Source organism: Barbus barbus, assembly GCF_936440315.1.
Source record: "Barbus barbus genome assembly, chromosome: 1".
NCBI lineage: Eukaryota > Metazoa > Chordata > Actinopteri > Cypriniformes > Cyprinidae > Barbus > Barbus barbus.
This window is the reverse complement of record NC_136729.1, coordinates 42862169-42880677: the sequence shown is the minus strand read 5'-3', so window position 1 is coordinate 42880677 and position 18509 is coordinate 42862169. Positions and strand designations below refer to the sequence as shown.

Sequence of the window (18509 nt, the reverse complement as noted above, 5' to 3'; positions counted from 1 at the left end):
GGCTTCAAATGTAAGCCGTCCAAATCAGTCACTTATGAGGATGTACTTTTGTTAGAAGGCGACTTCACATGTAGACACATTTCCCATCAATCCTTTATAAACCATTTTTACCGCAGCCAATAACATCCCTTGGTCTTAAAGGCCTATTATCATATTGTGTGTAATGATTGACAGTTAACCTTCACTTGAGTTCATGCTGTATAGACATTGTAGGTGACCTCCGTGGCCCTAGCAACGGTGTATTAATACTAATCTGATTGAATTACCAGGAACCAATTAATGTGCAGGCCGGTGCCCGGGCAGCAGTTAAAGAGATAAATGTTACTGCACTGCTGGTGCTGCAGGAGGACTGCGGATTTCAGCGGCAGGAAGTGCCATCTCTGCAGCCTCCGTCTGGAAATGTTAGAGGCCAGGAGGTGAAAGCATCAGCATACAGGAAGCTTGAAGGTTGGCTAACAGTGTGCCTGCTTGGTCTGACTCAAACCTCCCCACTCAGCTCCCTCATTAGCTGTGTCGCGCAGGAGGGGGAGAGAGGACGTTGAAAAGGGCAGTGTTTTAAGGTCACTTAAGAAAAATACAGCCACGGTTATGTGGCGAGAGGAAAGCATTGATCAAACTGTACATGTTTTACACTAGGTTTCTTTTTTCAGCTCTTCAGATCATTTTGGGAGAAAAGCCACTCCTCTTTAATACTACTAGGTCTGGTATTTTTAGGCTACTCGATGATGTTGTTCATTATGGCATTTTAACATTTTCACAGGCTGTGTGTGCTCTCTTAATAGCGTTAGTGCGTAGAGGTTGGTGACACAAAACCATTGATCAGCTGTATTTTTGGACAGTGGGATTTAAGTGGATCTGAGCCCTGGATTTAAGAGAAGTGCCTCTGAACGTAACAATATGACTAGCTAAATACATGGATGCCTGGGCCTGCTTATATCATGTCTCCAGACAACCTCAAGCTTAATATCTTCATTAACTCTTAAAGGAATGTGCTGCTTAAATACTACTTAAGCTCTGTGGTTAACAACATGTCAACAGTCACATGCTTAAAATGGAAGCGAATCATTTAATCTTTCATAATATCACACTTTTATGTCCAGATACTGCGGGATTTTGAGAGTAAAGTTCATTGCACACTGAGTCCAAAATTTTCACACGTTAAAAAATAAATACGACCTCACGTTGTGTCAATCATGTTTACACACTGCCTCCGAAACTTTTGTCCATCATAAAAAAATTTGGATCAGGTTTTTTTCTGAGTTTTCACATCCGTAGCATGCATTTTGATACGAAAGGATGAGGAATACGGAAAATCGCACGAGAAAATTTCGGACTCCGTGTGCAATGACCTTAAAAAGTTGCAGTGCTCTATACAGTAGAATAGACACTGCAACCAATGTCCCTTTGCCCATTTTGGTAATGTTCCCAGGCAGATATTTTCTGTAATATACATGCAAGTTCAGATCCTACTTTAGTGGGGAAAGAGAGAATTCTACACAACTGTCTGTCAGAATTGCATTTCAATAATATGTTTTTAAATCAGCAATGAAATTGGACAGCATCATGTGTTATTTCTTGCTCAAATCCCACGGAAAAATTGTCCGGTTAATGAATGCATGAAAATGTCAAGAAATCTTTAAAAAATTTTGAAAAATCTAATTCTAGGGTAAACAAACAGAAAAATCTCAATGAAAAATGAAATGTGGCTTTTTTAAGTGAAAGTCCTTCCAGTACTGCCATATTTAGTGTTATGATTACTCCACATCTCCCTACTTGTGAGGCAATATCACAATGTACTAAAACAGTACAACCTGTGAGGACAGCACAAGCATGTGCATTTAAACTGCAGTAGAGCCATTTCTAAATTAATGAATCTATATATATATATATGTAATATAAAAATTTATAGTAAAATATAATACCTCAAAAGCAAGCAGGCACCATGACAATGCTGATTTCAGAGGACTTTTGAGTTCACGCTTGACTGATGCAACATGTTGTTAATGTTGGTGTTGCTAACCCAAGTTAATCGATTCCAAACCCCTTTGAAATCAGAAATATCCAGAATTTTATATATTAGTCTGTTATAACCTCACAGGGAATCATAAGTGGTCTGCTACTGAGAAATCTGTCAGCTAGGCAGATAAGGAAAACAGCATTACTGCGCCTGACAAGGTCAAGAGCTTCTGGAGGGCAGTTTGAGCTAGAGGCAGCAGATTTCTTACTACCTGCCAACCAATGGCAAAGCCAGTATGACCCTTCAGGGTCAGTTCAGTGCCAAAGTGATGGAAACCTGACTATGGCATGCATTTTTCATAAATGATGGGCTCAACCCAGTGAGATGGTCATGAAGTGAGTAGTGGACTTTGCAGACGACCAGTTTTATTGGTTTATTGTTAGACTCTTCCAAGAAGAATTCTTCAGGATTTACATCTAAGACTGATGATACCACTTGATATGGCTTGTGCCACTCCACTTTAGCTAACTGTCAAAATACAGTGCCACTATGAAACGAAGGCGTCTGGGGCATAAACAGTCAATCATCTGCCTGCTTGCGCTTGCATTTTTCGTGTTTTCTTTTTTAAACAGAGCAGCAGATAATTAAATATTTTGAAAGTGGTTAGAGAGGAAACAACGAGGGTCTGTTTGCTCTGTGAAAAATAACGATTGCCTACTGTAACAAGAGCATGGCTGCTGCTCCAAACAATATTGCTTTAGTGCAGGTCTGCATAATAAAGAGGATGCTTATGCATATTAATGAGGGCACTTTGCATAATTTCTACTCCATGTGACATGCACAGCAGAATGCAGACACTCTGTCAGTTGTACTTTATTTGTTGCATGAATAATGTTATTTCCGTCCACATTGCTCCATACAAAGATCTCCAGTTAAACAACCCCCCTCCCACCCTGTCTTAACTTCACTTGCCCCCACAGCCATGGCTTTCCCCCCATTCCGACACACACTTGTGTCTGTAAAAACATATGGTAGAGGTGTGTGTGATTCCAAACGAGGTCCTCGTTACCCCCCACCCCCTTTTCGTTCGTGCGAGCTTTTGGAAGAACTACAGCGACATCTGCATGTATCATGGCTCAAAAGCGCCAGGCAGATACCCGCTGCAAGCGGGCTCTTTCTGCCAGGCTGCTGCCCCTTTGCCCCACAGCTCTCATTACAGCTTTCATAAACGTGGCTAATTACTCCGTTCTGCATCCTCTCAGCATTTGCATATGCTAAGAACCACCCAAGGGTATTTAGCAGGTGAGACGTGGGCAAGACGGCTATAGTGATTTTGCCGTTTGCGATTACTTAAGCTAGTTTAGCGAAGAACTGAATATAATCTAAATATGGATGTATATATATTTTAATAAACTTTTGTATCCGGCACCCTTTGTGCCACATGTGAATAAATGTATATATTTTCAAACTTGTATATTTATTATTTAATATTTCTGGCTTTTTGTGGCCATGTATTTTTCAAAATAAATTTATACATTTATTTACTCTTTATATTACATGTAAATATTTTTTTTTTCTCTTTTGAATAAAGTGGCTTAAAAGGGTCATAAACAATGTTGAATCAAGCTCTCATTTTCGTGCACCAAACAATCTCTTCCTCTTAATTAAGTGTGTAACCGTTTGTTTACATTTGTGTGTTCATGTGTGTGAATGCGCATATGTGTAAAGAAGCTCTTTTATCTATTCTTTCCACAGGACAGTGTGCCAGACATAATGACAGCGAGCACATTTAACCAGAAACAAAAGATCAATTTCGCTATGTGATTTAATACAGGCAATCAGAGTCTCGGTAAGCATACTAATTATGCGCATAGTCTGTTTGATGGGTGGTTGGCAGAGGGGGCAGATGTGAGCAAGTGTTGGATTTGTTTCATACAAGGCGAAAGCTTGTGACAGAATGCCCCCAGCGATTCCCACGCTTTACTCCTAACCCTGAGTTGCCAGTCCCACACCTCCCGATCTCGTTGGCGCCCAGTGCCAACTTCTCACATCCCCACTTCTTTATCAAACATATTTAGCAGCAAAATTTCCCAGGGCTCCTGAATAAACATGATATTTAAAAGTGTTCCTTTAAGATGTAATGTACAAGATAACATTACACATGAGAAGTGTACAAATATACATTTCCTTTCTGTGTAAAAGTGGCATATTTTGGCCTTCGTTCGTGAAAAAAATATTCCGGTGATTACGAACAGACGTATCCGCATTCACCCAGCACATAAACAGTACTCTTGTTCCTTGGAAGACGCTCAATTAATCCGCATATGACAGGCTGAGCGAGCCCCTCCTTCTTTTTTTTTTTTTTAATTAACGTTGAATTAAAATGAATTGGCAGGATGCCGGAAAGCAGGCACACAGCTTTGAAGATTGCCATCGCATAATGAGTCGCTCTTTCCTTTTTTTAACACTTTGTGCTCCTCATTTCCCCACTCCCTGTTCTCCGCTGCCAGTTGCCAGCGTGCCTTAGCGATTTAATGATATGCAAATGAAATATGCATAAAACCATTCTGCTGTACGATGATTAAGCGCTGAGGACATTAGCAGGTGCCCTGCCATAGGCTCTCATGTTGTCTCCTCTCCATTTCGCTTCGCCCGCAAACGCCACCTCTATAACAAAGCTCAACACTAATAACTGCAGAAAACTAACCATTTTAATAATGACGGTAATATCCAATCGGCAGAAATTTAATCCCGTGCAGCGTTTGTCTCGCCCATGTTTTGTAATATCCACATCCAGGGAAAGCAGAGGTCCTTGGCATTTGAAGGATTTGGCTGCAGTGAGCAGGGAGAGAGGAGAAACATGCTGGGTTTTCCTGGGGAGGACTTGGGAGAGACTAGCATAGCCAAGCATTGCAGTTGCTTTTCTCTGCTTGTTTGCATGTGGTATTATGTGTATGTTGGCTCACAAAGAAGGAAAATATTCTCCCTTTCTTTTCCTTCTGCCTCTCCCTCTCCCCCCCTCTCCCTCCTTGTTTCTGCCAGCCAGTTTTTTTTCCTCCTTTTTTTTGTAATCCATTTGTATAATGAGGACGAGACGCAATTAACTTCCCCCGTGGAATTAAAATAAAAGACAGATCATCCAAACCTCATTAGCTCCAAACGATTATATCCTCACGTGTTCCGCGGCAACAATTAAAAAAAAAAATACACACAACAAGAATTATGAATTAAAGCACTAATCGCATATGCGACAAATACTTAATCGATCGTGTTGACGATGCCCCAAAAGATGCCACCATTGCCCAGCCTGTCCTTCCTGGTGGCAGCCTTGGTTCTGTCATCTTGGTGGTTATGCCAAGGCAGTGTAGGAAGCACAAAGATCTTATAATCCCTCCCTTTGGATGACTTCTTCAATTATTCATATTCCACAACCGTGCCCCTTTGTCCAACAAAATTGAGAGGCATGAGAACTGCAAGTAAAAGTTTGGAGTATCCACTCGTAATTAGCGCGCACAGATGAGCCTCCTTCCCCCGCGCTAATTGCCGTTTTAATTTTCGCCATGCATTTTAATCAGTTAAAACTAACTTAAGCAAATCATCCGTTCTCGCCGGTTGCATCGCCCCCACGTAGTTGGCTGTGTGCCCGATGCCCATCGTCTTTGCGGAACCGGGGCGACGTTCCTCCTCCGAACCCTGCAGGTACCAGTTCTCAGAAAGGGCTACCACTTCTGTGGTCGATTTATATATCTAAAACATAAACAAAACGAACGGGAGGAGTTTGCCAGTTTCTTGATTGGGTGGCAAAGAGGGGGCATGCAAAAAAGTGGGGGGTGCCAAAAACGTTCCCACAACCCCCCTGCCCCATTTGGCAGAGTTACAGGCAGGCTGGTCTGGAGGTTACCGCCTCCCCAAAGAGTCTGATGGTGTGATTCTGTGCCCCCTCCATCAGGTTCCTGCTTGGCTGTTGTGGGTGGCACCCCCCTTGTCTCTTGTCTCCCATACGGTTGATGGCGTAAAGAATCTACAGTCTTAGCCATTCATCTCCCTGGTGATTGCTGTGAATGTAGATAAATCGCACACGCCTGCCTCCTCCTTCCCTCTCTGGCATAGCCTTGCTTGCTGCTGAAGTGGAGTTTCATACTTCTTGTATTTCCTCTTCTTATTTTGCTTTTTAAAAAGTCGATCTTGAGCTACACCTGAAAAAGCCCACGTAGTGGAGAAAAAAAATATCACTTTTCTTTGTTGAACGAATTAAAACGATTAGCGCGTCGTTAAGAGAAAATGAATAAATTAAACCCCATCTGGTTAGTTGATTATGATTTTATGTGCCGGCTCATTAGTATGCATCCTCATGTTTGCTGATTCTCTTTCTTGCCCCTTTTTTGTGTTTAGCCTTTGTAAACATCTGCTGTTCTGCCGTTGGCACCGTCCCCCAGGTCCTCTCGTGTTGAAAGGCGATTGGCAGATTGGCAGCATCTAACGCCGCAATGCTCGTGGTAGACATTCTTCACTGCATTGGTTGGCAGGCGCTTGACGAGGTGGTGGTTCATATAGTGCAAAATTAAGTAGTAAAGGGAGCGGGGTTGGCACAAAAAGATGAGCACCTCCCTTTTTCGTATAACAGCTTGCTGCTTTAATTTTGTTTTGTCTTGTTTTTCTTGCGCCAATTTGTTTTCATTCACAGCCGCCTCGTTGCCTTATTGAATCCGTCGCGCTAATTAGCTGCGCAAACTTTTCTGTTTAATTAGTCAACAAAAGCACCACCGTTGTCTTTGTTTGTTCTTGATTCCAGTTATCTTTGCCAACCGATCATGTCGGGCACGTACATGTTCATCTTTCCACAACAGATGCCACTGCAACGATCCTGGCATCCTGTTCAAAAAAAAAAAAAACGCCTTGGCATCTCCAGAAAACGTATCGCCGTGGATCGGTAGACGCTGAAATGTGCCACATGTATCCACCTGGTGTCTGCGGCATGGTTGCCAGCATAGAACTTGGCATGGCATCTGCTGCCTGGCTGGCAGACTGCCTGCTTGGCACAGGAAAATGCGCTGTAGGAGAGAAGAAAGCGAGGAAGAGAGAGGGAGGCGCTTCATGCCCCGCCTCCAGTGCCATTTGGTGGACAGCGCCATTTTCCCCATAAAAGTCTGGATACACTTTGTACCTTTACAGTCCCGTGGGGTAGTGTGGTTTAACGCGACTGCCATTGGCGTCCATTGCGATGGCATGCAAGGACTTTGTTGTCTCTCCCGCCCTGATGCCAGGCAGGCATTATCGACATCTTCACGTCTTTAAATTCCGCACTGAACGTCACCGACATTCCGTAATCACAAGCAGCAGATGGTATTCCCCTCCTTTTCCTGTTCGCTTTGAGTTGAGGTTTAGCCTCGTACTCAAGAACCCCCACCAGCAATCCTACTTTTAATAATAGTTGTATACACGTTGCTTAAAAAAAAGACCATTCTCCTTCGCTAAAACGAACCAAATGGCGTGAGTCTTCATGTTTTTTTTTTCTCGTGTCTACCTGCCTCCCCCCCTAAAAGCGAGCGCTAGTCCACCTTGGCGCTACCACTGAGTGGATGGCACCGTGCCAGCTTTTCACGGCCACAATCCGCATTTGCAGCTTGTTTCTCGTGCTCGCCCATCCCCTATCCTCTTCTTGTCTTTTCGCACCCTCCCCTCCATCGCTTTCAGCTCTGCCAGCACATCCCCCTGCCGCCCCCCCAACTTTGTTCCATAAGCCTGACATTAATTAACATACGGGTTAATTGATTCTAAGAGCTGATGAATTGCTCATAACATCTGTCGCAGGCTGGTTACCCTGCTGCCCACCCCACTGCACCATTACCCTGGCATTGCCAGCTTGTCTGCTTTGCCCTTTCCTCCATGGAGGTGCTCAAAGCCCTGCAGCCCAGCATCTGAGGTGAACAGTTCCCTTGCTCCTCTGTACGCTGGGAAGGTGGCTGCTTATTGGAATGCATTGGAATTTTGTTATAAATATCTAAGTCCTCCTCGTAACCACCTCCCACCCTTTCCCCCCCTCTCAATCACCCTTCTATACTGTCTTTTCCTGATCCACTAAAATATTATCTGTTTCCCTGGAAACTTTAGTTTTTGGGTCTTAATTTTGTTCTAATTCAAGATATTTTTCATAACATTCTGATCAATAACAACATTTAGTGTGCCGTTTATTTTAATCACCGTTGTGAACTTTTCATCTGCACTTAATTATTATGTCTTATGTGAGCGCCACTGGAAACGTTTCTGCAGTTTACTGCTGAATTAACGGTGTCGGTCATATTTCATTAAGCAATTATCAAAAGTGTAATTATCAAATATTATTGGGTCTCCGCTTTTTTTTTTTTTTTCGTGTGTGTGTGTTGCTCTATTCGGAGCTGACGAGGCTAAAAACATGAAGCTGTTTTGAATTATTTAATCATGTGATTTCCCCCTCAACTCGGTCTCCTCTCTGTAATTAATTAGTCTACGGCAGTGCTCACATGCAAACGATATCACCGACTCATTAAGACGTATACATGCACGTTAGCAAATCACCACATCTTATTTTTGCACACAGTATTATTTGTTATTCTTAACCACATCATTTAATCAGAAAATGTAACTCTGGAAGATCAAGTTTTGAATTACACTCTCAATGTTCCATGGCAAGTATTGCCCTGCATTTTTTTCTGGAAAGCAGCATGCTTGTGTTTTGGGGCACTGGCACACATGGCTCCGGCAAAGCTCGATACGACATTCTTTCCTCTTTCTCGTCTTTTGCTTTTTTTCATTATTAAATAAAAAGGAGCACAAGGCTTCGCAGGCAACAAGAGGAATCCATTATGCAAATCGCCTGTTATTTGCATAATGTCTTATGCCAGGAATATGCAAATGAAGCATATAATTTATGAGTGCCTGTATCTGTCTCGGAGTGTTCCCATAAGTTACAAAGAGAAGATTTATTTTAATTTTTTTATTATTTTTATTTCTCTCTGTTCTTCTCAAACTGGTAAAGATGACAAGCACCATACCCACAGAAAACAAGCACAAAGTGCGTTCTCACAGGCTGTGTACCATCAAAGTGTGAGAAAACTTGGCAGCTGGTGGCTAGGAGACAGGGGAGGGGACGTGCGGATGGCAGATACGGGGAAACTGGCACAATAAATCGCTTTTCAAAAGGGCGGTAGCAGAAGGCACTTTCCTAAAACAATTGAACGCGTTAGCACGACGAAAAGAAAGGGAAATGCAAATGTCAACAAGCCTCATTTAGGGGGAAGTTGGAAATTCCCTGCTGTCCCCCCACACTACTGGGTGCCGTCCTGCCCACTTGGCTGGGCGTGTGCCCCTCTTGAGGAGCTGCCAGCTTTGCCTCTTCCCCCACAGGAGTGTCTGCGGAGTCATTCGTGATGTTGGCTGCGTAGTGCAGCTAAGCTAGAGAGAGGGAGAGAGAGGGATGTAGAGAGAAGCTTCATGAGGAAATGTAAATGCATGAGTACGTAAGTATGTGAGAGCACGGGCTCTTCCAGCACCCAGGAATGCCAATGCCGCCTTGGCCAGCACAGCAACGGCGAGAGTGGGACCATCGCCGTCGTTGTCGTCGGAAGTGCCCTGCTGTCTGTGATTTCGCTAATTCCATCCATTCTTACCTTTTGTGTTTGGCTTCTCGTAATCAACGGCCTGTTTTGCATACTTGATCTCTCCCTAATGTGACACATTGAGGCAAGGCAGAGGGAGGGTGTGTGGTACAGGAAAAAACTGTCTTTTTTTTTTTTTTTTGTGCAGTCGACTGGAGAAGTGATAATCGTTTTTCTGTGTTGTTCTTCGCAAGGCCTCTGTTCAAAGCGAACATCCTTTGGATGTTTTCTCTCACTTGCCGTCAAGTCATGATTCGTCAGGAAAACTTCAGGATTTTGCCCGTATGTTGTCTTTGGAACTATTTCCTTTGGATTGGGATGAAGTTGGCATGACGTTGTACTTGCTTACCCGGATTACTCTTTGCCCTAGGAATGCTCTCTATCTCTTCTGTAATATTTCCACAGAATTATACAGCCAGTTGTATACTTAACTGCTTTCAGAGCCCATTGTACCCTACGTGACTGCTAAGACTGATGATCCAGAGGTCGTGTGGCAGTCTGGCAACCGCTCGGAGCAGTGTGTGGGCATCTGGAGGGGTATGAGAGGATACTCAGAGCCTGAGTGAACCGGGCTGGAGCTGATGTCCTTGGTTTCAGAGCGATCCGCTGGCTGTGGTGCTGTGTCTCGTCAGGTCTCCTGCTCTAAGATTCTGTGAGCCGTTGTTAATTAAAGCGCAGAGATCATTATCCGCATTCGTTTCGTTCGCCTGGAAATTTTTGCTTGAAGATATATCGTGAATATTAGCGTGATGTAATTGGGAGCTCTCTGTAATTTTTTTTAATAGCGAATCCTTTTCTTTTTTTCTTTACATTGCCGTTAAGCCTTCATCTTAATTATGCAGAGCAGACGTTTCATTATTCGCTTGCATACTGATGAGATTTGTGGAGATTTTTTTCACAGAGGTTTCTTAAATGAATGGGTTAAGAGATGTTTTTTTCTTGTATTTTATTTACATTTTTCTTTTTGTAAATTTTAAAGACCAGTTGTTAAAAAAAGTGGAATTTTAATGAATGCAAGACGTTTCTGAAATATAAAGTGGGATTCATACAGAACGAAAGTAGCATGACTATTACTTGCTCAATTATCAAGCTTTCTCATTTTGTTGTCACATGATGCTTCTGTAAGCATATGTATCTTCATTTACTATTCCTTCATGTGTTTAACCAAAGAAAGACAAGTTTTAATGTAGTTTGGCTAAGAAAGGAGATTAAAGCATTTAAATACCTCACATGACATTTCTTCTTTTTCTTTAAAAAATATTAGTAATTTCTTGAATTCAAAAAGAGAAAGACAATTCAACAAGTTAAAGACAAATTGTATGAATAAAAACACTTGCTCATTTAACTCCAACATGAGTCAGCAGTTCAGGAGAGGACACTAAACTACCTTTTAGATGGCAACCAAGAGGAGAGACATTGGAGTAGGAATTTAAGTTGCAAGAAATGAAAAGAAACATTGTTTGTCAATGATAAAAATGATTTGTTCGCTGTACTGAAATACTATACTGCAACATCTTTAATGCTGGATTTTTTAAATTAGCTAATATAATTCCAAAAATGTACAACAATACGTTTTAAAAGTAGAATTGTTTTATTTGTTTATTGGAATAAAATGGAGCATTGCATGTTAACTATTTTATTGCATGAAACATTGCTTGTAGTACTAAAACTTTAATTAGAAATTAAATATTTTGCTAGTGTAAACATTCACAATTTCTACATAAGATGGAGACATTCTTCTTGATGTATATCATGATTATGTTTCAGGTTAACATCTTTTTAAAGAAATAACATTATCCTTAAACCGGACTGCTTGAGAACAATACACTCGCATACACAACAAAACATTATACTACGTGCTTGTGTAAATTTGCGCTATAATTGGGAACGCTGTATAATTGTTCAGTAATTACAATTCGTTTTTTTTACATTGTCGTTAAGCCGTCGTCTTACTGTAATTATGCAAAGCAGACAGTTCATTAGTTGCTTGCATATTGATGAAGCCATTCAGTCAGACCTCTTCTAGCAGAAAGATTAACATGCTTTATAAAATGACCGCTCTGTAATGCATTTCATCAAATTCTTAATTTTTAGATTAGAGTTTCGTGGAAATAGGTACCCTCTAAATAAATAAAGTAAATAAAATAATAAATAAATAGAAAAACAACCATGTATTTTTAATAAAAATGGTCTCTCAACTTGAAAATGGACTCATTGAGAGCCATTGTTAATGTGCAACTCTATTACAGTGTTACCAATAAAATAAATGGACAGCTATCAGTCATAGTTTCAATGGGTAGGCTACCCTTCGTGCACTTTCCCAAACTAATCCTAAACTAACTCACTAAAAGTAGAAAAATGCCCTCTTTGTTCCCTTTCACAGACTTATTATTTATATCATATATATTTTTTTCTTATAAATTCAGTATATTTTAAAATTGATTAATTTTAATATTTTATTTTTGTTATTTGTTTTTTATTTTCACAAGGTAAAGGTGATTCTGAAAGAAAATGTGCTAGGTATCTACTGTTATTCTGTAGTGAATGCAGCTTTCATGCGCATCTGATTGATCAATAAAAAATGCGCTATGTTGTTAAAGTTGTTGTTAAAGTGGTTATTCAGCAAACAGTTTGATTTGTACTTTAAGTTTAACATCATTTACTTTAAAAGGCTACCTTTAGCATTCAAGCATAGCTCACTTACCTTCACTGAAAATATCAAAATACTGATTCAGCACACACTTATTAAGGACCAGTGAGTGACAAAGCATGATTTAACCCTTTATCGCAAGTGCTGCACCTCTTCAGTAGTTTAAAAAGTGCCGGGTCAAAAGCCAGCTCAGCCCTGTCCAGCAGCGCTCGTGTTTTCAAATGAAACATATATATTAGGGGTGGCACGGTACATGCATTCATACCGAACGTCATGGTACGGACATCTCGGTTCGGTGCATGAGGCCTTACGACGAATAGGCAATTAACCCCAATCTAGAAGGGAGCGCCTGCAGCAATGCAATGCTGTTTGATAACCGCCAGCAGAAGAACAGCGAATGCCATGAGTTGCGCACTTGAAAACAAAGCCCACGAAACAGTGATCGTGTGCTGATTCTGAACACGTCTCTCACATAGACTACAAAGGAGTATACTTTAAAGGCTTGCGCACTCAACTGTTTGCGAAATGGAGCTTTGTGCTCGTGTATCCTACCTCTCTCATTTGGCACAAATCCAAATATCCAATATTTCCATATTTGCGATGTAACGTATCTGAATGCTAAACTATTATTTATTATGTAAATTATAGGCTTTGTACTTCAGTCGCGTTCCAACGGTGACACAGAGGCAGGCACGCTGATGTTTGTATTTTATGAATAATTGAGCAAAATAAAAATTAAACAGATTTTTTTTTTGGTAAATGTCTGCTTTTATTCAGTGTCACAGATGTAAATGTTAATGTGTCAAGTACAAGATGCAATAAACCTTCTCAGAAACCTTGTGACAAATTATGTAGTGTCCTTTTTTCACATTTATTGAATTAATTCATGAATGTGTAAGATTTTTTATTATGAAAACCATTCAGGGTCAGTGTTACACAATAACTCTAAAGTCATATACATCCAGGTGTTCCATTCAGTTTGGTTGGGCACTTGAAATGTGCCCTTTTATACCACTCAACAGTGAATGAGACATGGTACTTGATTATGGCCCGATCCACGTGCTTTGCATTCACTGTGCATCTTGACCCCACACTATATGTCACTTGGCTAGCATTTATTTCACAAGATGCTCTCTCATAAAACTGGCAATCTAGCTTCAGCTGTGTGAAGGTTTTAGCGTTCAGAGTAACAGCTCCACAGAGCACAAAGACACAAATAGGCCCAGGCTATGAATAATTGAGGTGGCCCTTGGAAAAGATGGATATTGGCGCTCTATGAAAGGACTTAGACAGCTCTGTCATGGTAATCACATAAGTGACTCAAAACACTTCAAGTAAACAATCATCCATTCACGGGTAGATGGAGAGGAGCAGCTTGCTTCGTGTTTGATGGTGCGGTAATGTTCAGTGTGCTCTTCAGGTGTAGGGATGCACACAACTACATATTTTCAAATCAAGTTTGTAGCTTTTGCACTAATTGAGGTGTCTACCTGCATGTGTATGGCTGTAGCGGCAGTCCATTAAAGGGGATAAATTTAAGGATGCAACTTTGAGAAATAGTTTACCGCACAGTTTTAGCTGTTAGCAAAAGTGTTGCTACTAAATATAAACAACAAACTAATCAGTTGTTGGATGGCTAGTGTTTGACTAAGACCTTGTCTGTCTCTGGTAAAGCCTAAAGCCAGGTACACACCAAGACGACGGCGACGAAAGCAGACTGCGGGGTCAGCTCACGTCAGCAGCGTCTGGGTCCAAAGTTGCCCTGACACACCAAGCCGATGCTCGACACCCGACGGCCAAGTAGCACATCCGTTCTGCGCTTTTCTCGTGCACTGATTTGCCAGCTGAACAGCCAATCAGAACGATCAGATGGTCCGACTGACCGACGAGCTCCGACGCGATACAACATGTCGAATCGGCTGAAAAAAAGCAGACAAGGACCAACTTCAGCCGACGGTGCAGAACACACTGAGAAAACTTAAACTTAAACTTAATTATTACCTCACAATGCTTTCACCATAGCGTATCATTTGTAAACTAATATATTTTAATGTTTACGTCACAAAATTAGCACCATATGTATGGCTTTTCTAAAATTGTAAACTTGCTTGGTAGCTCACCCAGTACACCATTGTGCTTGTGATATGGAGCATTCATGTATAAATTCCGTGAAACATGAGCCACAATTAAAGAGGTCAAAAACTTGTAGAGCAAGCCACTCACCAGACATTTTATTTCTGAACTGCTGCAATAAGTACAACAGTCAGTGTATTAAAACATTGCCAAATTCACATTCATCTGTTTTAGTGGCACTGACTGAACATTTCACTTTGAAAGTGTTGCAAATTGTGCAATTGTGCCAAGCAATATCAGTTTGCAGAAAGGTTGCCACAGGCATGTTTTTCCAATAAGCCTTGGTTGATTTGTTTACATGGCTGAGGTTTTCCTACTTCATTTGTGTTATCGCTGACAATTATTTATCATCATTTAGCTAAACCTGAGCACTAATAGGCATCTGTCTGTCTTTCTCTCTCCGCTAATAGTCGTCTGAGTTATGATGGAAGCCATCCAGGATGCCATCCAGGAACAGACTGAGAAGCCTAAAACTAAAGTAAGTTTCAAATATTGTATTTCCATGAAACCTGAATCAGCCCTTTCTGTTGCGTGACAATTGCTATGTCCCAACCTTACTGAGCTGCCTCATTGTGTACGGTCTTACATAGGCGGCTGAATCAATAGTGTCTGAAATTAGCATGCTGCTAAGCTATGAACTTGATGGCTATATTAGAAATAGCATATTAGCTTAGTTGCTTGCTACTTATGGTAGAAGTATAAAAATGTAAGAAATACACTCAAACATTAGGTGAAAAAGCCCCAGGCTCAAAGCATGCCTCTACCTGCAGTACGTGTTTGCAAAATAAAAAAAATAAATTACCTATATTGGTACATATATTGGTATATATCAGTTTTCAGCTGAAATTAACACTAGTAGCAGTAAAACACCAACAAATTGTATTCATTTTCACACAAATGTGTGAACGCACATTATGATTACAGGGGCAGATTATCGATTAATAAAGACTGATTTTTGTGCAGATTCTTGCACAATACTATGTAATGACCTCACAACACTTTTACACAGTGCATGATTTGAAACCTAACAAATTGTAATGTTTACATCACATAACCAGCTCCATATGCATGGCTTTTCTGATGTAGTAAACTTGCTCAGTAGCTCACCTTGTGCAATGTTGCTTTAACACCTGGCACATTTGTTATGTTGCCAGATATATGTTTATCTGTTTTGGATAAAACTGAAAACACTTTTACCACCACTCACTGGACATTTCACATTGAAAGTGTTGTGGAATATTAAAGAAGCAACATAATATAATTTTGCTGAAATGTTACTACAAGCATGTTATTCCAATGAGCCTGGATTGAATAGTCCAGTTCACAACAGTTTTCCATCATTATTATTCAGTCCTGAATAAAAAGTTTTTTGGGATTCTGCTCATGGTCTTGGATGAAAACTGTTTGTCACAATGACTTCTGGGATTGCCTTGTCTGTGAGCGATACACTACTAAAATCTTATAAGGCAACATAATTTTTCTATCTTCTTTTCAATGTAGTTATAGGATTGGCAGTGCAGGTAAGTAGTTCAGTAAGTATTGCAACAGATCCAACATTTACATGACAACAGCCACTATTGTGTGTTGTTGCATATGCAGTACATGACCTCGTCCCTGTTTCTTTACTCTCCATCTGCTAAATGGAAAAACCCATGTGTTCCCATTTGTCTTTATTCAGCGTATTGCACCTGCCTGAGCGTAAGGAGGACCTGAAACGCATAGAAACCCCTGAGGGTATCCGATGCTTGGTTAGGCAGTTATGTTAACTATAGCATACCATAAACGCCTACATAAGCAAAGGATTGAATAATTCACAGTGCTTGGCAGATCTGTAATTAAGAGCATCTTGTAGGCCCCTCCATAATTCATTTCTGCTGCCCATATGTGGTAAACAGAGCTGGCATGATGAGGTAATAGAATGAGGTGACACGATGCTCAGGCCTGACATGGCCATGGTGCTTCATTTAGCCTGAAGGGAGGTAAGGACCTCATGAATACTGTACATAAATGTATACATGCAGTGATAGTTGTGTGCTAATGTTAGTATGAGCAGCATCAGGCAGTCTTGTTTTCGTGAGTGAACTCCAGTCATTTAATAGGAATGCTATTGGAAAAAGCGGATTTCGCTGCAGTCAAGTTAGTCACTCGGATTCTCAGCATTGACCAACAGAAAGCTGCTTGGTTTGGCAGTGACTGTGTAAACTGTGCTTCATATAATGCTAAACTATTTACAATAGATAATGATCCTTTTTTATAAATTTCTCTGAAATTGTTGCTAATGTGAATACAACTTTAAAGAAATATACTTGATTATTTCTCAACTTCTGTTTTTAAATGTTGCTTTATGAAAGTGAACCAAACCAAGGATAAAATGCAAGATTGAACCAGCTCAGTTTAAGAACAAAGCAAATTAACTTGTGAGTGCGAATCATGGTTTCATATAAAAGTTAAAATAACTAATCTATAGTGTATATATTTTAATACAATATAACCTTTATATTGCTGTTGTGCATTTTCTGTTTTCCGTAATACATATTTTTAATTTTAGGTTGACAAGTGTACATTTGACTATACATTAAGTGAACGTCACCTATAATTATTTTATTCACATAAAATGCTAAATGATTTTTGTGTTAGCTTCATATGGGATGAGGATCACAGTCTAAAATGGTTATGCAATATGAAAAGTTGATGTTAATTTGAGTGAAAGTCTTCATTTCTTTGATAGATGCCCTCTGCTATGTGGTTGGACTGCATGTCCTCAGACGATGGTGAGGCGTTAGAGCTCTTATTGATTTAGCATATTTAAACAGCTCCAATATAAGAGAATGGCTTAAAAAGGGCACAACTAATTAGTCAGTTGTCAATAATTGACACTAAGATGTATGCAGTGCGACTAGAACTGGCTTTGATTGAAAGGCCCATTTATCTTTTACAGATCTGACTGTGGATGTGCTTTTTTTCTTTTCTTTTCTCAAGCGTTTAGTGTAGAGGGAAGTGAATTAGAAGTGAGCTCTGTCGAGTATGAATCATTAACCTAAAGCAGACCATGTCTGTTTCATCAGTCATTGAATATTCACTAATAGACTATCAAATTGTTGCCTCTGGGTTATGCTGTGATAACCTTGGTCTCAGTCCATACATACACATACATGAGATGCGCTCTGGCAGGGAGTCGGATGATGTCAGCTGTCAGGCTTGGGGACAGCGGTTCAGTTCATTGTCTAGCCCTCTCTTTTGGAAGTCTGCCGAACACAAAGTGATTCCCAGAGCTGTCTCATGACCTCTGATCAGTAATTGTGAAAGTCTTTTCTTGCACCATTTGTGTATAGACATAAAAATACTGGTTTGCTGAGGACCTGTGCAATCATGTTTTCCACCTAGCAGATGAAACAGGGTGATGAAATCTTTAATATTTACATCGAAATAGAGACCATATCTATGGACCAGAATGTCATGTAGACTTGGGTGATATTTGACTTGGGTTGGAGAGCAGCCACTTAAGTCAATGACTTGAGAATATTAAAGTTAATCTGCCAAGTTCTTACAAACTTATAATCATTTTTATGCAAATTGTTTTTCATGGTAAAAAGTTACTTTATTTCTTGTTTTATGTACTTTATTCCTTCAGGTTGTTTGCACCAAATGACTTTGGCAGACAAGTTTTTCAAATATTAATAAATAAATTACTAGATTTCTAAGAGGCAATTATAAAGTATTAGTTCAAACTAAGGTTTTTTAAAATACTTTTTTTACATTCATTAAAAATATTTCCATCTTTAAAACAAAAACAAAAACAAGTTTATTTGTAGAAGAGGGATGCTCCATTCATTGTATTTTGAAATAAATTAATTGATTCATAATTGATCATCAGAGCACCCTATCAATCACCCATTTTCTTCATAGAATGTAAAAATCTATTCGCAGTATAGTGTATTGATAATATTGTGAGTTTTTGCAGTACCGGTGTATTGAATAGAGATGTTCCGATACCCTTTTTCCCGATACCGATACCGATTCCGATAACTAGGCTCAGGGTATCGGCCGATACTGAGAACTGATCCGATACCTTGTTGTGTATCTGGTTATACAGCTGTATGTACTACTAGCCCTGTATGAACTGATACAATTATTT

At 40.2% G+C, this 18509-nt stretch overlaps 1 pseudogene across 1 annotated transcript in view; it reads left to right on the top strand.

Moving 5' to 3' along the window:
- Positions 1–18509, top strand: part of LOC306870409 — a 202268-nt pseudogene that overhangs the window by 37553 nt on the left and 146206 nt on the right. Inside the window, exon 2 of the transcript in view lies at positions 14785–14852. The product of the transcript in view is annotated as an uncharacterized misc_RNA (transcript). The remainder of the gene's footprint in view (positions 1–14784; positions 14853–18509) is intronic.